This window comes from Eriocheir sinensis, chromosome 6 (assembly GCF_024679095.1).
Source record: "Eriocheir sinensis breed Jianghai 21 chromosome 6, ASM2467909v1, whole genome shotgun sequence".
NCBI classification, from domain to species: Eukaryota; Metazoa; Arthropoda; class Malacostraca; order Decapoda; family Varunidae; genus Eriocheir; species Eriocheir sinensis.
In genome coordinates, this window is record NC_066514.1 from 6,674,959 (window position 1) to 6,702,906 (window position 27,948).

A 27,948-nucleotide genomic window follows, 5' to 3' on the forward strand; every position below is an offset into this window, starting at 1 on the left:
GGTGGACCTGGTCTCACATGTGTGGGCTAGTTGCTAACCAAGCGTACCGTCGCTAACCAAACGTTTGTAGAAAAAAAAATATATGATGACCTAGTGATGTTTCATAAGGTACGTAATGAATGCGAGCTATTTTGCGGCGGCGGCGTTAGCTCGATTAATCCCTTTAGGGAGCTGTGCATGGTTTTGGTGGTCGTTAGCTCGATTAGTCCCTGTAGGGAACAGTGGTTTTGGTGGTGGACGGCCAAATCACTGAAAAATGGGCTTCCAACCCAGTGGGCAAAACTCGGATGAATCTGATCAAATTCACGTGAATATGACACGTGAATATCACGAGAAAGACTGATCTAAAACGCAAAAAGGAATTCACGTGTCTTTGACACCTGAAATTCACGAGAAATTTTCACGTGAGTTTTACGTGTCGTGAACACGAGTGTTTCACGTGACCAAAACACTTGAATTACTCGTGTAATTTCCAAGGTAATTTCTGTATTAATACGATAATTTCCTAGCTTATCGGCAATGCATGTCCTGTATTCCTGTATTATTTAAAAATATAAATTCCAAAGTAGGATTTGTATATCTGGATTTTTAAAATCTTGTATTGAATAGGAATATACATCCACGTACTGCAGGATATTCATATGTATTCCTTATAAGTACTACAATGCATAATATAGTATGGCACTATACTATGATGGTAGTACAAGGAATACATACATGAATATGTTGAAGTGAATGTATATATTTCTATACAATGCACAAGATTTTAGGAATGAAAATACACAGATCCTACAATGACATTTACATCTTTAAACAATATATAGGGTATGCATTGCTGATAAACAAGAAAATAATCAATACAGAAAATTCACATAAAGCACTACAGCATTGCACTATGTATTGCAATGAGACATAATATAGTACTATGTAAATTTAATATCCATCAGGAGAAAGAGAAGCCACAATACAATACAATACTATGTAAATTTAATATCCATCAGGAGAAAGAGAAGCCACAATACAATATAATACTTTGTAAATTTAATATCCATCAGGAGAAAGAGAAGCCACAATACAATACAATACTATGTAAATTTAATATCCATCAGGAGAAAGAAAAGCCACAATAAAATATAATACTATGTAAATTTAATATCCATCAGGAGAAAGAGAAGCCACAATACAATACTGTACATCATCATTTTCACAATTTGCTGGTATTCATGGCAGGCCTGCAGTCAAGTCACAGCAATAGTGGGTGAAAGGAGGCAGGAGGCAGTAAAATTACCATGACTCTGACTACAGCTGAGCTCTTGGGTAGCATTATAAAGCCAGTTTCATTATCAACAACCATTTTGTGGCAGATTTCAGATTTTAGTTTTACCTCCTCAGCCCTAACTCAAGGACTGTTCTACACAGTATGCCTTGATATTACAGGTGTGGCTCTTAATTACTAATACAAATTTCTGTTCATGCTTTGAGAATACACACATCTTGTTGCTACATTTTTTTGCACACCGTACCTGGAATAAAAATGTGGGTATCAACAGTTTTCCTGAGTCTAACCAAACTGTTGGACAGATCATAGAACAGTTTTCACAGTAAGGACAGGTTTCAAATAGTGTAGTTCTACAAGAATTTATAGGCCAAAACCCTAAAAAATGTCTGGTTACCTGATTTTATTGTATCCCGACCCAGCATCACTATTTGCCCGCTACCCTACATGATTTAGTTTCCACTTTACTTCATTTTTGGGGCATTACACAAGTTTGTTGCAATCACCTTCTGTATTTCTGTTAAACTCACATCTCTGAATTTCTTCATAACAGTCTGTGATGACACTGCACAATCTTGTATTTTTCAAAGCTACTTTGCCCCGTTGTCCATACATGTTGTACTTACACATCAACTCCTTCGACATAATGCTGCACAATACCTTTGATATCATATCCTTCACTGAAATTCCACCTATGTGGACAAATTTTTCTGTCATTTCTTTGCTAAAAGAGGGTGTTCACTATTCATTTTCAAATGCCTCTGCATCCTCCATAGAGTCCAGCTGTTGAATTGATATATCATTGTCACTTGGTGTAGAGCCAGTAAGAGTATGCAAAGAGGTCCTCATATCCAGCAACAAATGAATGACTCGCCTCTGGAATTCTGGAAACAAAAGTGAGGAAAAGAAGTTTTGACATACACTTGGCATTTTAGAACAGGCAATATTTCAATCCTCCTCAGATATTGTTATCCAAATGTGGTGAATCTGAGTGAGTGAACCATATTAATTATGGTGTGGAAATTATTTAGAGCTACTCTTACTTATTGAATCTTCCTACTTACACATACCCTCACAAATCAACAATATTTCCACCAAATATTTATATGAACTAGTACCTATATTATACAGATTAATGCTAATAATTTATTAACTTAATATCATAACTCCTTTACAAATCACAACACAAATACAATAATAATCTATTGATAATGATTTTTGCAGTAATTACATGGAAGCTGAACAATAATATTTAGACTTTCAGTATTGTAATACTTTCCAAGGCCCTGGCGTGTTACACTGTTGCTACATCTCCATTAATTTTTATACTTTTGGACAGATTAAAAAAAAGTATGTACAGGATACATTGTGAAAATCATAGCATTGTAAACTACAATCAGGCATGATGCTGTAAGTACATGGTATAAGACACTTGTGTAATCTTTGGAACCTGCAGGTGATGATGAGTGGTGCCACTAAGTGAAAGACACCAGGACTTTGGTACACTCACTGTAATGTCAGGTTACCGAAAATTGTAATCACAATGAATGCAACCAGAAAGGACGTAAAACTGTTAGCACAACATAACTCAGTACATTTACAATATATTCGTACAAGAAGAATTGGAACACCTAATTAAAAGCACTACACTGTTCATTGTTTAAAACACTTGAGTACTACTCAGTGCACAAAAACTTTTCAACTTACTTGCCCAGTCCATAGGAAATCCACTCTGACGGTTTTCTCCTGGTTCAAGGGTTGAACATCATCAAGGTCTTCACTAGACAGATTCTGAATCCAATCGCTCCCTTGTCGGTCACTGCTGCCATGTCTGCTGCGTTGGTCACTGTTGTCATGTCTGTTGTGTCGGTCACGACTGTCATGTCTGTTGTGTCGGTCACGACTGAAATGCCTGCTGCGTCGGTCACTGCTGTCATGTCGGTCATGACTGTCACGTCTGTTGTGTCGGTCATGACTGTCATGCCTGCTGCATCGGTCACTGCTGTCATGTCTGTTGTGTTGGTCATGACTGTCATGTCTGCTGCGTCAGCCACGACTGTCATGTCTTTTGTGTAGGGTATCAGGCTGACTGCCTTCATCTTGCTGTTGGTAACTACTCTTCTTTTGCCGGTTACTTTCACATCTGTGAAATATATGTAATAGGAAATATTAGTAATTATCCTGGTCGGACATTAAACTGCATCCGGTGATGGGCCACAGTTCAGGAGATTTGTGGTTTTGGAGAGCGTGGAGTCACTCCTTTTACAGGGGAAACAGCCTCAATATATAGATAGATAGACTCACAGCTACATTTTGTCATACTATATTCATCTCAGATTGAGATCACATCATGGATGACCTCATCCTATATAAGAAATACAGTAATATGACCCTTTACTGCACATGGACTGCATTTGTTTCTCTACATCAGGTCATGATCACATAAAGCAATTGGTTGTAGACTACAGCTACATCTTACCTGTCAGAATTATGTCTTTTCAGATTTGTTTCTTGCTGCACTTGGCAAGCCTTTGTGTTGATGGTTGTGTGGGACAACCTTTTGTGGTGGGGGGAGCAACTGTTACTTGTAAAGATGGCCCTGAGGCAAAGTCTGTGAAAAAATAATAGCTGTTAACAGAACAAAATTTACTATGGTAATATCTAATAATTCAAATATGCTTATCTACTACAAACCTATAATAAAGCAAATATATATATATATATATATATATATATATATATATATATATATATATATATATATATATATATATATATATATATATATATATATATATATATGAGCGTCTTGAGCAAAAACGTACAAAGCGCCATTTTTTTAAATGCGGGAAATCGCGTTTAAAGTTTTGCAATGTTTAAATTATCATAACTTCATTGGTTTTTAAGGTGGACACTTCAATCAAAGATCAAAATGAAGGTTAAGGTATGTAGAATATTGGCATGTACTCAGTTATAAAAAAAAATATATATATAGGTCCGAAAAAGTAGGTTTTTCAAAAACATCCATGATGTGCAATATTTGACTACAACTTTTATTGAGTAGCAACTGCTTATAACTTGGGTAATATGTAAGCTAGAAACATCAAATTTGCACACAATAAAGTGTTTTTGGTGGTGAGTATGATGATGTAAAAAGATTGCTAGTATTTTAAACCAAAATATTAACATTAACATTGTGAAATTGAAGTCAATGTTGTGGTACTGGTGTTGGTAACAAAAATCCGTAAACCGTTATCCTTATTCCTGTTTATAGTCATCAACGATAGTGTGCCTGGGAATTAATGGTACTACATGCCACCTGGAGGTTCCCTGATTGAGTCATAGTCATAGTAGCCACGTGAACGGGAAGAAGCAGCTGAAGAACGGCGTCAGAGGCGGGTGGCGCGTCGCTTTGTTTTTGTCAGTATTGCCAACGAGAATGCTGGTAGCGCTATGTAGCAGGAAAATCATTAATGTTTAGGTTTATTCATTAATAAGGAATTACATTAACTTTTTAATATGTCATACACAGTTCATGATATTCATAATAATCCGGAACATGAAGGAAGTTACAAAACGTAAAATATACTAATAAACAATAAATGCTAAGAGTTTGCACTACGCGCTAGACGGAAAAGCTTGCACGTTTGCAGTGATGCTATTGGCGCTCTGTACATTTTCGCTCGCGACTGCTTTCTTATCTCACTTTCAACTGCGTAGGTGATAATGTAGGGTTATTTTGAAGGACTCCCAGGCCTATTTCCACTGCAGTTTTGTACAAACTGACATTCCGCTTATAAAGGAAGGGTCAAAATAGTGTTATACCAAAAATCGCATTTTTGGCCAGATGGCGCTTTATGCGTTTTGCTCACGGCCTCATATATATATATATATATATATATATATATATATATATATATATATATATATATATATATATATATATATATATATATATATATATATATATATACGGATGGATAGAGTCAGGAATGAGGAAGTGAAAAGGAGAACAGGTGTTGTGAGAGATTTGGCAGGAAGAGCAAAGCAATGTGTGCTGAGATGGTTTGGTCATGTTGAAAGAATGGAGGATGACAGGTTGGTGAAGAATATAATGCTCAAACGGGAGGGTAGGAATCTGAGAGGGCGGCGAAAGGGATGGATTGATAGTGTGAAGGAGGCAGTTAAGGGAAGGGGACTGACACTAGAGCATAGCAGTAGAGTGATTGTGCGTGACAGGAGCGAATGGAGAACAGTTTTGAGTGCATGAGAATAAAGATTAGAGGTGTGAATGAGTGTGAATGTGAAGTCGTATGTCTTGTCTTGGCTACCCCCTTCTTAGGGGAACACCCTTGATATATATATATATATATATATATATATATATATATATATATATATATATATATATATATATATATATCTATATATATATATTACATTATTTTTTCATTTATTTTTTTACAACAAAGGAGGCAGCTCAAGGGCACACAAAAAAGAAAACAATAATAAAAAAAAGCCCGCTACTCGCTGCTCCTAAAAAAGAAACAAAAGAGGTGTCCAAAAGCAAGGTCAAATTTGGGAGGAGAGGTGTCCTGATACCCTCCTCTTGAAAGAGTTCAAGTCATAGGCAGGAGGAAATTCAGATGAAGGAAGATTAAGAACATAAGAACATAAGAACGCAGGAGTCTGCAAGAGGCCGGTAGGCCTGTACGAGGCAGCTCCTTTGACCCTAAGCTCCCGTGTATCTAACCCCACCTAATATCGCTGGCCTTGAATTTATCTAGTCTATTTTTGAATGTGACAATTGTATTGGCACTCACCACATGACTGCTAAGCCTATTCCACTCATCCACCACCCTATTAGTAAACCAATTTTTGCCTATGTCCCTGTTGAATCTGAATTTATCCAGTTTAAACCCGTTACTTCGTGTCCTACCCGGTTCTCTTACCAACAAAACCTTATGAATGTCTCCCTTATTAAAGCCCTTCATCCATTTATAAACCTCGATCATGTCTCCACGCACCCTTCGCCTTTCTAGAGAATGCAAGTTTAACTGTTTGAGTCTTTCCTCGTATGGCAAGTTTCTCAACCCCTGAATCATCTTAGTCATCCTCCTCTGCACCGATTCTAACATTTTGATATCCATTCTATAGTAGGGTGACCAGAACTGAACCGCATAGTCAAGATGAGGTCTAACTAATGCTAAATATAGTTTGAGGAAGACTTAGGGGCTTCTGTTGCTTACGCTCCTTGAAATAAATCCCAGTACCCTATTAGCTCGATTTCTAGCTTGAATGCATTGTGCCCTTGGACGGAGATCAGAGCTCACTAAGACCCCTAAATACCTCTCGCACCCAGACCTACTTATGAGAGTGTCATTTAAGCAATAGTTATGTGAGGGTTGTTCCTACCTACACTCAGAATACTGCACTTCCCTACATTGAACTCCATCTGCCATTTATCCGCCCAGTCATATAATCTATTGAGTTCACCTTGGAGAATACTAGCGTCCTGATCCGACTCAATTACTCTACCGATCTTGGTATCATCTGCAAATTTACTAACATCACTACTAATTCCTGTGTCTAAGTCATTGATATAAATAATAAACAAAAGTGGACCTAATACCGAACCTTGTGGGACCCCACTGTAACACATCCCCAGTCAGATCTTTTACCATTGATTTGCACTCTTTGCTTCCTATTGCTAAGCCACGCCTTGACCCAGTTCAAAACTTTACCCTCTACTCCGTGAGCCTGTAATTTAAGCAGCAGTCGTTGGTGAGGAACTTTGTCAAACGCTTTACTAAAATCAAGATAGATTACATCATAATTTTCATCTCTGTCAACCGCCTCAAATACTTTATTGTAGAAGGACAAGAGATTGGTGAGGCATGACCTACCTTTTGTGAACCCATGCTGCGAGTCGTTAATTAAGCTATGGTTCAATAAATGCTCACCAATGTTCATGGCTATTATGTAAACCAGCATCTTCCCTATAACCGATGTTAAGCTAATTGGGCGATAGTTTGAAGCAACTGACCTGTCCCACTTTTTAAAAATCGGCGTCACATTAGCTACTTTCCATAGGCTCGGCACATAGCCAGTATTTACCGACATCTTAAAGATGTCGGTTAGTGGGTCACTGATTATATCACCTAGCTCCTTTAATACCCTCGGAAATATCCCGTCAGGACCTGGCGACTTGTTCTTCTTAAGCTTATCTATCTCATCCTGAACTACTTGCCTGGTAATGATTATATCCCTCAATTTATCGCCATCCCGCCCTCGTACACCTGAACTCTTTCCGGTATAGTCGTTCGATCCTCCTGTGTGAATACTGAAAGGAAGTAGTCGTTCAACAATGTGCTCATATTTTCGTAATTTTCTACTAGCTCCCCTGTGTTTGATTTCAGCGGTCCAATTTTCTCCCGTGTTTTTGTTCTATACATCTGAAAGAAGCCCTTAGGATTACTTTTCGCCTCATTTGCTACTTTGATCTCATAGTTCTTTTGCTATCCTGGTGTTTTCTTAACTAATCTAGATAGTTCGACGTACCGGCCCCTGAGATGTGTTTCCCATTCTTTATTTTCTGATAAATTCCTTCTTTAACCCAATCTCGTGTTTTAGTCCACGAGTCATCCACTTAGGATCATTGTTTTCTTTTCTAAGTGTTCGCTGTGGTATATGCTGTTCTTGCCCCTCTACTATTACTCTAACTAAATTATTGTAAGACATTTCTACCTGGTTCTCATGGCTCTCCAATCCGCAGTTCTGGCCCTCATGAATCCCTAAATTATCCCAGTTTACCTCTTCAAGATATCTTCGAAGCCCCTCGTAGTTTGCTCTTCTAAAATCTGGCACTAACACTGGGTTTGGATCACGGGTTACCGCCCAGTCTAACCTAAAACGAAGCGTTCTGTGATCACTATTTCCTAACTCTCCGCCCACCTCCAACTCACGTAGCAAGTTCCCATTATTGGTTAGGACTAAGTCTAATATGTTATCTCCTCTGGTAGGCTCAGTAACTACCTGCTTAAGGAAATTATCTTGTATAACTTCAAGAAAGTCCTCGGCTTCCAGGTCACCCACTAGATCTTCCAGAGTTTACCAGCGTGAGGGATGAAAGAGTGAAGATGCTGGTTAACTCTTGCATAAGGGGTTTGGACAGTATAGGGATGAGCATGAGTAGAAGATAGTGTATGTATGTAGGTACATATTTTTGTCTAGAAAAACCTTATACATGCTTGCAAATCTCAGTAACTGAATACAGACTTACGTGGACAATCCAAATCCTGACTACTAATAAAGTCCTTTGGCAGAGCTTTCTTCATACGTTTCTTCCTACCACGCAAGGCCAAACCGTCTTCCCCATCCAGGTCACTGCTGCTTCTGTCACTGTCTACTGCTGATGTCTCACATTCCTCGTAACTGTCTGAAACCCATTTAAATGCTTGTCTATTTCAGGTTTTCACTGCAAACATGACTCAATAACTTTTTAAACTTCCAAACCCTTAAAAGTGTTACTCCTCAGGTGTATTAACCCTATTGCGAAAAATGACAGATCATATAATTTACGGAGGTAAGAAATTAAGACAACTGAAAGTGATTACAATAATCCCTCCTGTATTTGGATTAATGGGGCCAGAGACTTGTTGGATTGGATATGCAGAGTTTCCAGGTAAGGGAGGATCTCTTCGATCTGCCTTAACCCCTTCGTTACTGATGGCGTACTGTAGTACTTCATATAAAATTTTGGCTAAGGAAGCGATGAAGTACAGTTACCAATGCTTTACAGTTGTGGTCAATACAATATGTATTACTTACCAGAAGCTATTTTTACTTTTATCAATGGAAATTTTCTCCATGATCTGGGGTCTGGGTCTTCTCGACTAGTTAGGGCATTGTGAGCATCAACTTTTGATGGCCAATATAAAATCTGGCTGCCTTCAACTATCCAGGTAGATGGTACCACACACTCCTCTTCTTTTTTGCCCTCCAGCCACGCCGATCTTTTCCACATCCTGAAAATATTAATTTCATGCTTATTGCAATAGAATATGTTCAGTCTCCCATATAATTGACCTATAGTACCTTATGTTTTACCCATTGTTTCTTAGAGAACTTTAGCGTCATCAAGACAAAAATCAGACATGGAGACTATGAAAAAAGGTATTATTAATTGCAGTTTATAACAATACATTACCAGTGGATTTAAACATTCTGATCATTTAAATCTCATTATCAGTTGCATTTACCAGTCGGAAATAGCTTCTTGGGATCCCCCAGTTAGGTTAAGTTAGGTCAGGTTAGGGTAATTATCCCACTGAGGTCCACCCTGTCTTTTTCACTAAAGAATTTCAGAATGCAATGGTTATTAGGGTTTTACATGTGATTCCAATATTGATTTTTGTCAGAAATCATTAGTTTTATTGCTATTACCTCCGGAGGTGAGGGAGTGGAAACCAATGATTCTCGGTAGAAATTAATATTACAATCACACAAAAAACATTAATAACCATTGCATCCTGAATTTCTTGAATGAGAAACTAATAAACAAACACCAAACACAACCTAACCTAACTAAACCTAACTGAACCTAGACTAACGTAACGTAACCTAACTTAACGTTTTGTATCCTAACCTGGCTCACCTCATTCGTCTGAATCATAGTCCTCATCACTGGAGATACGAGGCGGAGCTAGGACATTTGGCACACTAGGAAGCCGTATAGCGGAACTGAATTTGAAAATGAAGCGGGAGGGAATGAAAATGCTAGACACGATGTCACTGGCTGATAGAAATAAAAAAAAGGGGCGGTGATTGGTTGAAGGAATCTAGGAATTTCTCGCAAGAGTTCGCGCAGGCCCAGTGTCATGTGAGGAAGGGACGCAGCAGCCAAGAGACTCCTAGACAGCCATAATGGCGTGTCTTCTCACACGCATAACTATAAATATTTTTAAAAATTGTATCTCGCTGATTACTAGTTTACGACGGACGATTACTTAGAAGAAATTGTTCTACTCAATGAGAGGATTATAAAGATGATAAGAAAATCAATACGCAACAGGGTGGACCTCAGTGGGATAAATACCCAGGTTAGTTTAGGTTACATTATGTTTCGTCTCGTTTTTAAGACATTCAGGCAACTTGCACAGCTAGACTAAAGCACAGCAGTTAATTTGGGATACATCCAAGAAATTATTTCCAACTGGCCAATTTGGGGTCAGGTTAGGTTAGGTTATCCTGAGGGGGTACAAGGGGGGCGCCCATGATCGCATTCACAAATAAAAAGTTAAATATTAAAAAATCGCTGGCGGCGTTGCTATAGCGACACATATATGTGTCGCTATGAATTTTAAGCGAGTTAACAGTTTGGGCAAATATTAAAAGCGCTTTCGAAATAACTTAAATTGTGACCATAAATTGAATTGTATAAAAATTGTGCATGGAAAATAGATACTGCTGTGTTAGATGCCTCCAACACTGGGAGTTCGCTCCCACAGGGTCTTGAAAACGCCTCAAAGACCAATCGCTTGTCCTGAGCCTCGGTCACGAGAGAGACTTTCACAACCCGGCGCTTTTCAGCTATTGTCCTCGAAGTTTTGTCCCATAGCACGGGGCCGGCGTAGTCACACAGAGCAGAGCTGGCAAGGGAGGAGAGGAACCAGCAATTCGTTCCCACTTTCCGAAACGTCTAACCCAACTCTGCGACCCTTCGAGGCCTGGCCAGTCCCACCTGTCACCAGGTGTTCTCCACCAACTCTAGAGAGTATCAGACGCCCTTCCTGAGAGACCAAAAGACTGAAATATTCCTTGAGTATAAGAAAAACCCTCAGAAACTCCACCTAGAAGCCGGGAGGTACAACCTCAAATGGCCCACGGAAGACATTTCTTTCAGGAGAAAACAAGAACCAGCTGTTATGCAGAATAGGGATGGGAGTACCGTCGATAGGGGGGAGGGGCGGGGAGCTCACACCGACAACTGGTTCCCAGGGAGGCTTTTATTAGTGTAGAGGTCGCCACACTCCTCTACACCGCAGGCCTAAATAATTAGGCACGGTCCAGCTGACTAGGACCCTGGAACTCCAGCCATTGTCTCATAAAGAGATCCTCTGCCTGCAGTCCAATCCACCACTGCTGCTGCCCAGAGGCTTCACCGTGACCCTGGCACGGGAGACAGATCAGGTATTACACCTTGTCCAAGGGTGACCTGAGACTATGCAGGGCAGGGACGTCTAGTTCCCTGAGGTGAAAACAATTCACCTGCGAGTGAGTAATATCCTCTATACAGAAGGGGACCAGGTACCATAAAGCCTAAACACTAAAATAAGCATTGAATTACCTTTAATTGCTGTTATTATCCCAATATATGTACAATTATGCCACATAAAGCCTGTAAATATGATGATATGCACTACTAAGAAGAAAATGGCTCGTAAGGTTTTTGACCTTTAGGACAAAGTCATGGTGTCAGGTTTTTAACTGACTGCAGACATAAAGGTAGGTTTAGAAAGAGGAAAGAAAGGAGAATGTTTCTGTAGATTCAGATTTTCGAAAAAAATGTACGTAAATCTCGGTAGAATTTTTTTTTCCAAGAAAAAGCTAAAGTTTTGTCATCATGATTTGTAGATGTTTTTTTTTCAAATATGCAATGACAAAATGAAAATCTAAATATTCAGCATTAAAGCTACGTGTATCTGGATTATACAGACTGATTCACAAGACATTAAGAAGAAAAAACCAGAGTAATTTTTATTAATACCGACAGCATTTATTGGCATTTACCGAGCACATTATGATTTATTTCTCGTCACCTAATGATCGGATCTCAGTGGTACTTGGACTCTGTATAGTTAACCTACTAAAACATTTACACACCAAATTTCATATCGATCTGAAAAAAATGAATGTCAGCCTCTAAGTGGAAGGCGTCTTCTTTCCTTAACAAAACTATATGAATTTTAAGGGAAAATAATTTCAGATATAAAGTTTTGTTGTCACTCCATGTTGCATAGAAGCATTTTCTATAAAGGCTGATGAGTAATCTCTTAATATATTAAGTTTATCATTAAATTGCACTAACTCAATAAATGTGAATCAATCATTATATTGTATCTCAGTTAGCCTACATACTAAACCTAGAAATATACACATTGGAGCTTTGGTTTGCTAATCTTTTCATTATCGACCTAACTATATCAAGTGAAGCTACTTTAGCATTCCTCTTAGGCTTGGGGGCTAACTCAATGAGGATCTTAAGGAGGTTGTTCCTATTCTTCTGGGAATTTTCACATCCTTCCGGAACTGCTTCTCCTGTTCAAGTAGCTGTTGAAAAACATAATTCTCTGTTCATTTGCTTTATTTTACGTGTACGTGGGTAACAGTTGTAGAATATAGATATATGTAAATAAGTCTGTTAATGTAAGCCTTTTACATACTGCTGCAGATATGCTTGGTAATTTAAAATTGTACCTTATAAACTTCAGTGAATCACAGACTAAAGGCGGCTTTACACCTGGCAATTCCTGGCCGGCAATACAGCCGCGACGATCTAGCGGCTAGACCAGCTGGGTGCTCTCGGGATCAAGTACGTTCACACGTGGGAGGAGCCGCCGGGAGCATCAAGACGTAAACTGCTAGTAAATGCAAGGGCATAAATTCATCCCAGACACCCCAAAAGGCTACTACTACCATATATTAAAACCACAATGAGTTTGGTCCATTAGCCTAATATTGTAGAAATACTTTAAGTAAACGAGTTTTACCTTCAGTAGTATTGATTGATTGATTGTTCATTGTTGCATTTAACAACAAAGGAGAAGGGAGGAACATGCCATCCCAGGCATTACATCGTGTGATTATATAATACACGAAAATAATCGTTCCTTACCTCCTTCGATATCTCGCAAAGAGATAAACATTTCTCGGATGTTGCTGCCACTCTCTCAAAAGTTGTTTTGCGTAGACTCAGCTTCTCATACAGCTTATCTTGTGGCTCCCACAAGTATCTATGCTGCCTCACTTCTTCTAGTAACACCACCTCGGCCTCCCGGCTCCAAATCTTGTTGTCTGTATCTGTCATTTCTTGTTTTATTGGCGCCGACATGTTGTGCTCAGCCGCCAGTCGGCAATACAAGACGGACGCGCTCAGCTGCAGAAAACATGCTGCAAGAAGGGCTCCCAGACCATGACCCAGACCAAAAATGCAGCTGCGCCTGTATTGCCGACTAGGAATTGCCAGGCGTAAAGCCGCCTTAAGATAAGTGACAGGAGAACAGGAAATTGAATTACTGTGGTTCAGTCCTACAGAAGTATGGAAGAGCAGAAGGTGATTTAAGAAAGGGAACGAAAGAGTGTCGCTGGGCGAGGGGTCACACATATTGCACAGAGATGACTTGATTAAATGAAAAGAATAAGTTAACTGACTAGGAAGGTGCATTTGCACAAGACGTGGTAGCTAGGTGTTAAGAGGAAGAAAGCACTTAAATGGGAAGAGAGGTTATTGCAGTATGTGAGGAAATTTTACGGCAGAAGTGAAAAGGGAAATGCAGAAGCAGGCGAAGACAGAGATAAAAGGATAAACTTAACCCCTGCAGGTCATTCACTAAAGGAGATACATATCCTATAACAATACTATACTAAAGAAGATTTCTAAACATTTAAGTACTGCATGGAGGAAACATATATGAAATGGGAACATATCCTAAGAGTGATCAGCAATCTGCCACATCCTAACCAAATAAGAGACACGTACACACCACAAACTCAAAGTATCCCACCTCCAAGCTCTAATATATAATATACCGGTACTCATATCACACACACAAAAAAAAATAATAATCACTTCAAACATTTACGTTAACACTTAGAGCAATTGGCTTTAAGCTGATTGTCATGAACTGATGAAAAAAAGGCTGCTGTGGTGTAGCTTTCAATAATTTCATGTAAATGCACTTGAGGTGAGGATATTAAAGAATGCACATGGTGGTAGTGGTGTGGATGTAGGCATGGTATGGTACTGACTGTGCCAAGCAAGTGTTGCATTTAAATAGTCTCTTTATACATCATATCACAGTCAAACACTTTTGTCAGATCTAGGCACCAAATTTGAATATAAACACTTTACAATTAGTTATAATAATTTATAATCATCCAGTCAAGAAAATCATGACCCTCACCATGCAGACATTCAAAAACAGAATTATACAAGGAAAAATTCATTAATCTAAATACAAAGCATCATGCACAACATCACCCAAGCAAGTTACTGTTGTAAGAGGCATGTCTTCCTACATATGCAATTCAATATATTGGTATAAATATTGCACATATGTATGAAGGTTCAAAAGGAGTGAAGGGACAGTGTGAACACAGTAACACCCATCGAAAATATGTGATGAATTAATTGCCCAAGGCCAGATTCACCCATGTGAGACATGAGTCAGCCTCTGCTATGGCTGCATTAGCAGAAAGGCCTCTAACGAAACCACCCATGCTCTTCCTGCTACAACATTCTGTAACGCTTAGTGGCAATGAAAGCCTTTTCATGAAGCTGTGAGTGGGGCTTGCACATTGGACAACAGTGGGCTACCATTGTGCCATGCCTGTACAAAGCAAGAAGTTATGCAAACCCAAAAATTGCAGAAGCGTGTATGCAGGTTTTTCTTTTTACAATACGTACTTTCGTTTTCTCTTTGAATGACGAGGACCCACATCTTCATCATCAAAATCAGAAAGTAGATCAGTCTGTAGATCTGAATGATACTCCGCTTCTTTTCGTTTCCCTCTTGCCTTCTCGTAAGAATCTGTATGAAGATAGAGAAGTCATGATTACCATTTCATCTACGTGAAGTAACAGTGGGGTTGAAGAGAGAGCAAGCAGGCATTATACAAAGCTACATCACAACCAAAAGTAAACGTAATAATGGCTGAAGTATTTTTCTAATATATATATATATATATATATATATATATATATATATATATATATATATATATATATATATATATATATATATATATATTTAAATGAGCAGTGGGAATTTGCTTAGAATTGGTGTTCATAGAAAAAGGGTTAAGATTCGTTTTAGTACTGTGCCAGTATTTCATTACCTACCTTATGAAACATCACTAGCTCTTCATGTATCTTTTCTACAAGCGTTCAAAAATCATGGAAACGCTATCAAAATCCAATTCAAGGACTATTTATTGTTGAAAATAAGGGATAATATTCACGAAAGCGCAGCCTCCTCTGGCGGCGGGCGCGGCGGCGGTGCAGCCAGTGTTGCGAGAAATACCTCCTCACAGAAATAAGTCGCATATACATGTGTGTGTGTGGGGGGGGGGGTCGAGGGGGGGAAGCCCCCCTGTTAGCAGGTCGCAAAGCTCAGTTGGAGTTGTTTAAATATGCTCCCCCACCCTAATCCCTCTGCGAGCTATTTTGTGGCTGGGGCGGCAGCACCGTCAACACGGCCGCCACCAAAGGAGGCTGCGTTTTCGTGAATATTATCTCCTACATTCAACAATAACTAGTCCTTGAATTAGATGTTTCCATGATTGTTAAACGTTTGTAGAAAAGATATATGAAGAGCTAGTAATGTTTCATAAGGTAAGTAATGAAATACTGGCACAGTACTAAACCGAATCTTTACCAGAAAAAGTTCCATCCCCTAACTTTTAGGCATCCCAGATGCCTCCCCTGCTCCTTTGCCTCCCTCCCCTTCTGTCCCTGCCATACCCAGCTATGGTTCTTGTTCCCCTTACGATTGGCCTTACCCCTATCTAGGTCTAGTTTACCTGCCGGAGACCCTCCACTGCACCCTCCAGCAGTTGCTGAATCTACCCACCCCCTTCCTGCTGAGGTGCACTGCGTCCACTGCAAACAGCTCCCCCCGTCCCCTGAAGCTATCCCACCCAGCCACAAACTGACCCCCCATGCAGTTACACAGGGCCTTCACCCTGTGGTTCAGGCCCATGGCCTGTGAGGCCCACTCCCCCCCACACTGGCCTTGGGCAGCACACTAGTCAGGATGAACCTCCTGCCACTCCCTCAAACCACCCAGGAGCTCCCTGTACCTCCTGAGCAGCTCCTTCGACCTCACCCTGCTCACGTCGTTCACCCCGAACAACAGAATCAGAATTACTTGCCTTTTGTTGAGGTGAGAGCCGCGGTCCTGAGCACAGCAGCAGCCAGACCTTTGTTTTGAAGATGGCCCGGCCCAGGCTCCGCTGCCAGATTGTCGTACTCATCCTCTTATGTTTGCCTATTTACAACCTAAAAGATATCTTCTCCACCCCCAAAACTGGCTTCATATAAAATTATCGATAAAATGGTTAATTGTTGGTGTTTCTTGACAGTTGTTATGGGTCAGAAACCAGTAAATACGATGCTCTGACTACGATAATCTGGCAACGGTTTGATGGCGTGGTTGCCAGTTAATAGCATTTTCAACCTTGGATCCTGTACATTATCAATGCTTTCAGGAGTTTTGAGGCATATAAGTGTAATGTGATGGCACAAAGACATTGTTGCAATCACAACAAAGTTTTTTTCTCCTTGATAGTCGTTACAAACATCGAATAATTTCAATATTAAAAAAAAAAAGCTAAAGCGACATCATGCAGTGGACGGCGCCCTCCTTCAATATCTGACATTGCAAATTTGATGTTTGATTCTCTAGCTGCATGGTGTAATCATGATGTCTTTGCATTCCACATGAATACATATCTTAAGAAAATTTGATATCAATTACTAATAGAAATGCACAAATACCTGTGTTAGAAAACGTACAATATCGTTTAATATATTTTTTGTATATATTATTCTTCCATGCTGATGAAGTTCAGTTTGTTTGAATTATTTTTCAACGTAATTCATTAAAGGCAATGACTGCCGTAATTCGTGCAAGTTGAGATGTGGCAGACCGAAAATTCGATCGACGTTTCACTTAACAAACACCTTGCCGAAACTTTTAAGTTCAGAGCGGGCAGTTGCAGGCACAGCGGGGGCATGGCTGCCTGCATTCAGCCACCCCCGGCCTCAAAAGTGTTAAGCACATGAAGAAAACGTTTCTGAAACGTTTGTTAAACGTTTGTGAATCACCAACCTTAAAAGTCCTTTTATAAACCTTATAGATAACAGTAATTTCAATATTTAAGCTAACAAACCTCATGCAGCAGATATAAGAGTATATTGTATTAATATAGAGTCACATATTGAATCACAACTACATGCATAAAACGGTCGTTAAACATTTATTTAACGTTTATGAATCACAAACCTCAAAAGTGCCTTGATAAAGCAGAGATAAACAGTGTATTTAAAGCTCGCAAACGTTCACTTCCGGTTGCACCACCTGCAACCATAATGGCTCCCACTGCACCACCTGCAACCATAATGGCTCCCACTGCACCACCTGCAACCATAATGGCTCCCACTGCACCACCTGCAACCATAATGGCTCCCACTGCACCACCTGCAACCATAATGGCTCCCACTGCACCACCTGCAACCATAATGGCTCCCACTGCACCACCTGCAACCATAATGGCTCCCACTGCACCACCTGCAACCATAATGGCTCCCACTGCACCACCTGCAACCATAGTGGCTCCCACTGCACCACCTGCAACCATAATGGCTCCCACTGCACCACCTGCAACCATAATGGCTCCCACTGCACCACCTGCAACCATAGTGGCTCCCACTGCACCACCTGCAACCATAGTGGCTCCCACTGCACCACCTGCAACCATAGTGGCTCCCACTGCACCACCTGCAACCATAGTGGCTCCCACTGCACCACCTGCAACCATACCCAGCCAGCACTGGATGATGGGACCCATGTTGATATTATTTGGGCCACTTTATGGGCCCCATGTGGGCTGGCCACACGGGGCCCAGATAAATTTGGCCACGGGATTCATGTGGGTTTCAGGTGGGCTGCCCAAGTGGGTTGAACGTGGGATATGGGTGGGATCCATATGGGTATTGTGTGGGCATGCCATATAATTTATGGGGATATCTTGCATATATTTGGTGCATTACCATTGATAAAGGGCTTTTGACATAGTCACTGAAAAACAGAAGGCAGTGGAAGTCTTATACATTATATGAGTATACCCACACCTCTGTCCTCCAGTGAAACAGTGATGTTAGTATTTAAAAAGTACTTATAGCATATCGAGAGTTTTCTCTGGCGTTCATTTTCTGTTGAATTGCCTAAAGCCTAATATCAACGGCCATACATATCTCAAAGTTTTATGAGTAATAATCAAACAATTCAACTTAACTTTATTTATTTATACATGCTTCAAAACTGAATGACTTTTCTTCCACTTTAACAAAACTATAAAAACACAATTTGATTTTGGAAGTAAAATGAAATTGAGTGTTTATATTGTGACTGTTTGCTATAAAATTATTCTATATATTTATGTCACAAAAAATATAAGCTTCTCAAATGTACTGTGAATATTGCTAAACAAAATCTACTAATCAATATTATATAAACATAAGTAATACAGAATAATAGTAACAATAGTAGTAATAATAGTAATAAAAGTAAGACGGCTTTTCTGCCGTGGCCACCCCCTAGGGCCCCCTTTGCCAACCCTGGGGTCGCTAAGCATTTTTCCTGGGGTCGCCAAGACCTCAAAATATCAAACATGGTGTTATTATATTACAATAACACATATACAACTAAACTAGTGGGGTTGTGGTCATGTCTAGAGGTGCATGATTGGGGTCGCCTGAAAAAAAAAGGTTGGGAACCACTGCCCTAGGGTGTTGTTCCCAGAGGGAACGAGGCGTCAGAGCCATAGATAGACAGAGATAGATAAAAGTTATACAGAATTCAAAATTCCTTTGGCAGAAATACATCTGTACCTACTATATTCTGATTAGAATCATCTCTAACAGAGTCTTAATTCCAATTACTACATGTAAACAAAACTAATAAGGAACCTATTTTTGATGTAATTAAACTTTCTGTTCCATAAGATTTACACATATAGGTATTCTAATTAGCAGACAATGTTGCACCAGTATCCCTTCACATGCAATTGCCACTGCGATCTCTTACCACTATCTACCAATTCGCCACCGCATGCTCCACATCTTCTCGTGCAATCTGACGTTTGTGAGTTCTTTTTCGCTCCTAGAACCAGAAATAAATACCTGAATTAAAGTTACTGATGTATATTCCAAAACTTACAAAAGTTAAATCAAACGTCTAAAACAACAAATAAGTTAGTAAGGTCTACGAGGGCTAAGGGTAAGTATGGAGAATCACTCCGCGCCTCCAAAATACGATATTACACTTCCATATTATAGTTAAGGGACGAAATACTTGTCTCTTAACCATAATATGAAGCCGCAGGTGCTTAAAAGTAAAGAAAAAGTCCCCAATAGGAATAATATTCACGAAAGGGTAGCCTCCTATGATGGTCCAGCCAGTGTAGCGAGAAATACCTCCTCGCAAAAATAAGTCGCATATTCATATATTCCATCCAGCAAAGGTAAGGGGGGGTTCAGAGGGGGCACAGACCCCCTTGGTCAGCAGGGGGGTCGAGGGAGGTGAACCCCCCCCCTATCCCCCCGTTAGCTGTCAGGTTGTAAAGTTCGGTTGGAGTAGTATAAATATGGTCATTTGGGGTAAGGGGAGTAGTGATTATGCAACTTATTTTTGCGAGGAGGTATTTCTCGCTACACTGGCTGGACCATCATAGGAGGCTACCCTTTCGTGAATATTATTCCTTTTGGGGACTTTTTCTTTACTTTTAAGTACCTGCGGCTTCATATTATGGTTAAGGGACATGTATTTCATCCCTTAACTATAATATGGAGGCGTAATATCGTATTTTGGGGTGTGTGGAGTGATTCTCCATATTTAGCAGGCTAAGCAGTGAAAGCATTCTGTGACCTGTTTTCCTGCTGTTTATGGCATCCCTAGAGATGATGCAGCTCTCCCATCACTAGTTATGTTTTACTTTTTTCTATTTTACTAAATCACAATTAATAGACCTATGTGTGAGTGTTGACTTTAAAAATAGATAGAAAAAGAAATATGAAAGAAATACTTACTGTAAACAGTCTGGGATAAGTTTGTGGGACCAAACGCCTTCTTGTTCCTTCAAGACATGTTCAGTTTAGGGCAGTGTGTCACATATTATGAACTTCATTACTCACTTCAATACTGTAACACCACTACCACCACAACCACCAAAAACTACCACCACCACCACAACCACCAAAAACTACCACCACCACCACAACCACCAAAAACTACCACCACCACAACCACCACCAGCAAAAACTACCACCACCACCACAACCACCAAAAACTACCACCACCACCATGACCACCAAAAACTACCACCACCACCATGACCACCAAAAACTACCACCACCACCATGACCACCAAAAACTACCACCACCACCACAACCACCAAAAACTACCACCACCACCATGACCACCAAAAACTACCACCACCACCACAACCACCAAAAACTACTACCACCACCATGACCACCAAAAACTACCACCACCACCACAACCACCAAAAACTACCACCACCACCACAACCACCAAAAACTACCACCACCACCACAACCACCAAAAACTACCACCACCACCACAACCACCAAAAACTACCACCACCACCACAACCACCAAAAACTACCACCACCACCACCACAACCACCAAAAACAACCACCACCACCACAACCAAAAAACCAACACCACCACCACCACCAACAAAACTACCACCACCACCATTACCAACAAAAACTACCACCACCACCATGACCACCAAAACTACCACCACCACCATGACCACCAAAACTACCACCACCACCACAACCACCAAAACTACCACCACCACAACCACCAAAACTACCACCACCACCATGACCAAAAAACTACCACCACCACCACAACCACCAAAAACTACCACCACCACCACAACCACCAAAAACTACCACCACCACCACAACCACCAAAAACTACCACCACCACCACAACCACCAAAAACTACCACCACCACCACAACCACCAAAAACTACCACCACCACCATGACCACCAAAAACTACCACCACCACAACCACCAAAAACTACCACCACCACCACAACCACCAAAAACTACCACCACCACCACAACCACCAAAAACTACCACCACCACCATGACCACCAAAAACTACCACCACCACCATGACCACCAAAAACTACCACCACCACCACAACCACCAAAAACTACCACCACCACCACAACCACCAAAAACTACCACCACCACCACAACCACCAAAAACTACCACCACCACCATGACCACCAAAAACTACCACCACCACCACAACCACCAAAAACTACCACCACCACCACAACCACCAAAAACTACCACCACCACCATGACCACCAAAAACTACCACCACCACCACAACCACCAAAAACTACCACCACCACCACAACCACCAAAAACTACCACCACCACCACAACCACCAAAAACTACCACCACCACCACAACCACCAAAAACTACCACCACCACCACAACCACCAAAAACTACCACCACCACCACAACCACCAAAAACTACCACCACCACCACAACCACCAAAAACTACCACCACCACCACAACCACCAAAAACTACCACCACCACCACAACCACCAAAAACTACCACCACCACCATGACCACCAAAAACTACCACCACCACCACAACCACCAAAAACTACCACCACCACCACAACCACCAAAAACTACCACCACCACCATGACCACCAAAAACTACCACCACCACCACAACCACCAAAAACTACCACCACCACCATGCTGTCACAGTAGCTTGATAATATAGATGGAAAATACGCAAACTATATCTTCCCGCCAGGCCCCAGCTCCTGCTCCTGCTCTACAGGTGACCCGATAGTCAGGCCTTCGTATCGGCACAACCTGTAAAAATAAAACAAAACAAGCAGTATCCATTACAAATCCTCCAATTCCCTATTTCTTGCACACCACATCTTTTCCAGAAAACTCTTCATGGCTGCTATAATTCTCTCATTTGCTTCATCACTCAGTCCCAGCAGCAGCAGCATCCATTCCCTCTCTGTTCTTGCAATCCTCCCATTCACATCCCAGCCCATCTCACTCAGTGCCACCCTCATCATCTCCGTCCTTTCTCTCCGGTACCTCCCACACACCAGTATCACATGCGCCACAGTTTCATCCACACCCCTGTCACACATCTGACACACTTTGCTGCGGGACCCAGACCACCTACCTGTAATTTCTTGCATTCACATTCATACACTGCGCTCGGGCTTGGAAGAGAAGATCACCACCCAGGCTTCCATCATACCAGCTGACACACTGCGGGGCTTCCTTTTCCCTGTACCGCTCCAAAGTAGTCTTTCGCTCCATCACATGCTTCCACCTCCTCAGACCGTCACCTTTCACTGCACTGTCTATCTCTTTCTTCCACTTTCTCACATTCCATTCTAGACCCTCACTATTTCTGTCAGTCACCTTCCATTCAAAGAAACGCCTCCCTTCCTCTCTGCTCACCCACCTGACTCGCATACCACTGTCACCAACCATTCTCATGCAGTTCTTAATCCCTTTGCTCTCATGCACACTCCACAAGTAGACCTTCCGTGCCAATCTCGCGTCATCCATTCGTTCCAGTCTGACTTTGTATCTAAGGGTAGCCTTCCTAAATCTTTCCCTAAAGGTACTCCACCCCATATCGCCCCACAAAGCCTCCACCGCTGCATACCTTGGTGCATTCAAAGCTAACCTACCGATCCTATTTTGCCCTACTTCCAATTTATCCATTTCCAACTCACTCCATGTAATCACCTCCATCCCATACATCACACTCGGCACTGCTACACTCCCACACCTCTCTCAGCACATCATACTTACATGCTCTCATTCTTGCCGCACTTCCCAGACGGCCCACCCATTGATTCACTAGACTAATCTTCTCATTCTTTGTCCTTGCACATCCGCTCGGACTCATCCATACACCCAGGTACTTGTATGCATCTGTTTGCCCTAGCTCTGTGTCTCCTAGCCTCCAGGTCCTATTTCTCTCATCTTCTGCCCCATTCACAACCATTATCTGACTTTTCTCACTACTATATTTCACTCCAAAATCTCTCCCATACTCATTCACCACATCTAATAGTTCCTGCAGTTCCTCCGCTGACTCACTCATGACTACCACATCATCTGCATACAGAAGCACACTTACCCTGTCTTCTACTTTTACTCCTGCATTCTTTCTCCTCATCCTGGCTGCCAACTCCTCAACATACAGACTGAAGAGAATTGGAGACAGGATGCAGCCCTGCCTAACACCTCTTTCACTCCTCACCCACTCTGTCTCTAATGCTCCTAACCTATACCTGGCTCTCGTATCCACATACATACTCCTTATGATTCGCACTATCTTATCACTCAAACCTACTTTTTCCAATACCTTGCACATCACCTCCCTGTTTACTCTATCATACGCTTTCTCAGTATCAAGAAAACCAAGATACAACGGACTTCCATTCCTCTTTTTCCTCTCTATCATCTCATTTACCACATATATATTGTCGTCTGCCCTCCTGTCTGTGCGAAAACCATTCTGCTCCTCACCCAGCACTCTCTTTCAATCCACTTACACAGCCTTTCATTCAACACAGCACAGAAAATCTTTCCCACCGTATTCGCCAGGGCTATAGGCCTATAATTCTTCAGCTCTTTCTTACTCTTATGTCCTCCCTTGTGTATCAGAGTCACTCTGCATTCGTTCCATTCCCGAGGCACTCCTTCATTATCCCATACACAGTTGAACAGCTCAGTCATCCTGTCTATCACCACCTCACCTCCATTCTTATACAGTTCATACGGGATCTCATCCAGCCCTGCTGCCTTGCAATTCTTCTGCTTCTTCAAACATACCTCGACTTCCTCTCTGTTAATTCTCTCATTCAGCTCATCCACATCCTTCCTCTCAAGCGTTACACAACCCTCTCTCACCTCAAAAACTTCACCCAACCCTCCAATCTCTTCCCAGAAACCTTTTATACACTCTTTCATTTTATCTGTGTCCCTAATTTCCCCACCATTTACTTTCAGGCACTCCACATTTTCACTATCAGTCACACTCTCACCCCTCAAGAATTTATACCATTCACGCCCCCTTTCTAGGCCTTTTTCTTTCGGAGCCTCAATCACACTCCTCTCACACTTAACCTTGGCCTCCCTAATCTTCCGTTTAGTGACTCTCTGTTGCCTTACATACTCTGACCATGTATTCTGATATTCATTCTCTGCCTGAATGTTTTCATGTCTCTTTCCTCAGTCTCCTACAAACCTTATTCAGCCTCTTTCGCTCCCTCCTAGCACCCCTGATCTCCCCATTCCACCATGGCTTGTAATTTCTCTTCCTTCCATTCGTACTCACATACCCAATCCGTCGAGTTGCGGCTCTCCTTACATTTCCTACAAACTCACTATTGGCTCCATCCACGTCATGCACACTTCCATTTATCCAGTCTAATTCCCTCAGGTCTACCTGGAAATCTTCCCATCTAACATCCCTCAACCTCCATTTCTTTCTTTCTCTCTTCACTTCACCTTCATTCCTAGCATACGGGTCACATTCCACCACCAGCATATTGTGATCAGACACCACATCAATCATTCCGTCCTCATCTATCCACATACGAGACACACACTCACGCATTCTCCCATTCACTAACACATAATCAATAGCAGACTCCTGATCCCTCGCACTCCACGTCACACATCCCTCAGCCATCGTCACATTCAGGTTTTCCAGATTCATTTCATCCACAAACTCATCCAGCATTTCCCCGTTCCGGTTCATTCTCTCCCCAAGCACACCCACATGTGCATTCATATCTCCCATGACCATAACTTTCTCTCCGGCATACTCCCTCATAACTTTCCTCACCACGCCATACTTCCCTCTGTTCTCCCTCCCGGCTCTCTCACCTTCCACCGTCATGCACACCACAATCACTATCAACCTCTCAGACTTACCCTTGGCACTGACACACTCCACTTTCACTGCTAGCACATCTTCACTGTCTGGACTCGACCCTACATTTACTTCTTCTACTCTGAAACCCTTACTTTTCCTGTGGAGTAGGGCTACGCCTCCTCCCCGTGTATTCTGCTTCTTTCTGCCTTTCCCAATCATAGCAAACACTTCCCCATCCATACGCACGTCATCTCTTAACTGAGTCTCAGTCACACCAACTAGATCAAACTTCCACTCATCCAGCTCTTTACTCATGTCATCCAGCTTACCTGTGCCCCATCCTCTCACTTTTATACAACCAATGTTCATACAGTTCATACGCTTCACTGCCTGGTTGGTGGTTTCTCTTCCTTGCTCTCTAGCGCCTCAAGCATCCACACACTGGACAGACCTAGCACTAATATTTACAGCAACCGCTGGGCTAAAATGAATGTCGACTTTTTAAGTCTCTGGGTTATACAGGTAACTCTCGATTTATGCGAGTATTGCGTCCTTGAAGAGGTCGTGTAAATCAAAAACAATGTAAATCAAACAAGAGGTAGGTTTCTGTCGAAAAATAAGTACCGTATTTTTCGGCGTATAGCGCACACCTTTTTCACATGAAAAATGCCTGAAAGTTTAGCCCTGCACGTTATACGCCGAATGTACAAATTTTTAATGATTTTTTTCTTCTTTGGGGTGTTTTTAAGGGTCTGTTTTTCGTCTTATCCAATAACAACGGCAAACTTGCCTTTATTATTGTTTATAATCCTTCATAGTCCATAGCTGTCTTATAATATGTTACCATAGAATACAGGGCGATCTAATAACCACTATACAAAAATTAAATCGGTGGAGGATCGCCCATGCCTTGCTGTTATCCCGTTTTTCCGTCGGGCGCCATTTGTATGATCTTGATCTTGATGTCACAGGTGGCTTAAGATTGTATGACTAAGGGGCAGTACAAGTTACATAAAAAATCATATTGGAAAAAAATATCCTTGTGTTCATTATTAATTATTAATATTAGTGAGAATAATGGGGTAAATATGATATCAGAAACTGTACATCATGAGTCTTGTACGAGGAGTTATTTCGCGCAACACCAGCCCGGCCGCCATTTGCATTGTTTACAAACCACACAACCACACCCATACAACAAACAGCTGCATGCCGTGTGTCACCAGAAACGTGCGAATTGTGTCTTGCCTAGTTGTCTGTCATAACCTACGAGTGATGGTGGGGACAATATGCTTATTCACTTCATTCAGTGGAGAGAGAGAGAGAGAGAGAGAGAGAGAGAGAGAGAGAGAGAGTAGTAGTAGTAGTCGGTCGGGAGTTTTGCCTTTGTAACGGCACTCCCTGATGTGTCTACTGTCTGGGTCTATTGTTTTCCTTTTTCTTTCATTCTTTTTTCTCGTATTGTCCAAAACTTGTGTACTGTTGTTTTCGTTTGGTCGGTGTGTTCATTTTCAAACAAAATTTTTCCAATGGTGTCGTCCTCTTCTTCCTCGTAAGGCTGTTGCTGCCTCACGCACTTTATTCTTTCCTCTGCACAGGCCGGGCACCAGAGCAGGAAGTGTCGCAGGTCTTCGTGTTCAGCTTCACACATGTCACACTTGGTTTCCTCTTGCCGGTGTCTGTTTCTGTCTTTTAGTTGCATGTTGTTTGTCCTGCATCTGAATAGCACTTCTGAGGCTTGGTTGTTGGTGTATACTTCCTCTTGTCCTCCCAACTCCTGTCTCCATTTTCTATATATCTTAAGGCTTGCTTTCTCATTCATTTGCCTCTTCCACTCTCTTGTATCCACCTCTCTCATTCTCTGCTTTATACTCTCCTTTGTCTCATTTTTCACACTCACACTCAGTCCCTCTGTTGCTCTCAGTTCATTCAACAAATCTTTCACCCACCTACTTTGTCTCTTCTCTATCATCTCCTCTCCCACCCTTCTCACCAAATCGTTTCCTTCCACAAGAACATACCTTAAGTACTTCCACTGTCCCTCCCTTATCCTGTTTTTAACACTGGAGCTTCCTATCTCCCCCCTGAGTGCTGCTTCCTGTGCATGCATTGGTGCCCTCAAAATCTTCCTGTACACCCCATTCTCTATCCTCTGCAACTTTTTTATGTCTGTCTTTGTGATGTTTATTATATTTACCCCGTACAGGATGGATGGCAGTGCAACATTTTTCCAATAAGTCTTTCCTATTAACATTCTTGAACAGCTCTTTTCAATTACATTGTATGTCATATTTGCTAGCCTTCTCGCTTTCCTGAACATTTCTTCCTTTTGCATTTGAAAACAGTTCCTCTTGTCATTGACTATTATTCCTAAATATTTAATTCTATCCCCAACACTAATGCCCCCTATATTTTCTGGTTTGTTTTCCATATTAAAAATGATAATATTGCTTTTCTGCTTATTTACTTCTAGTCCATATTCTTTAGCTATAGTCTCCATCTTCTCTATCACCTGTACTGTTTCCCCTACACTATTTGCCAAAAGCATGCCATCATCTGCAAAGAAGAGTGAGGTAATCCTGAACGCCTCGTCTTTGTACCCACATTCTAGCTCCTCTAGCTCCTGAATTATTTTAAAAGTAATCATCTTAAACAGTGTAG

At 41.3% G+C, this 27,948-nt stretch overlaps 1 long non-coding RNA gene across 3 annotated transcripts; it reads right to left on the bottom strand.

Moving 5' to 3' along the window:
• Window positions 1–1,132: 1,132 nt before the first annotated feature.
• LOC126989470 (uncharacterized) lies at window positions 1,133–13,833 on the bottom strand. Of its 3 annotated transcripts, none has more exons than XR_007743312.1 (7): window positions 13,173–13,833; window positions 12,755–12,915; window positions 9,107–9,303; window positions 8,559–8,714; window positions 3,756–3,887; window positions 2,984–3,419; window positions 1,133–2,160 (listed from the first exon to the last, which is right to left on the bottom strand). It is a non-coding gene; the product is annotated as an uncharacterized LOC126989470 (long non-coding RNA). The 3 variants fall into 3 exon arrangements; XR_007743309.1 differs by having other exon boundaries at window positions 12,755–12,918; XR_007743313.1 differs by lacking the exon at window positions 12,755–12,915 and having other exon boundaries at window positions 13,173–13,827.
• Window positions 13,834–27,948: the final 14,115 nt, after the last annotated feature.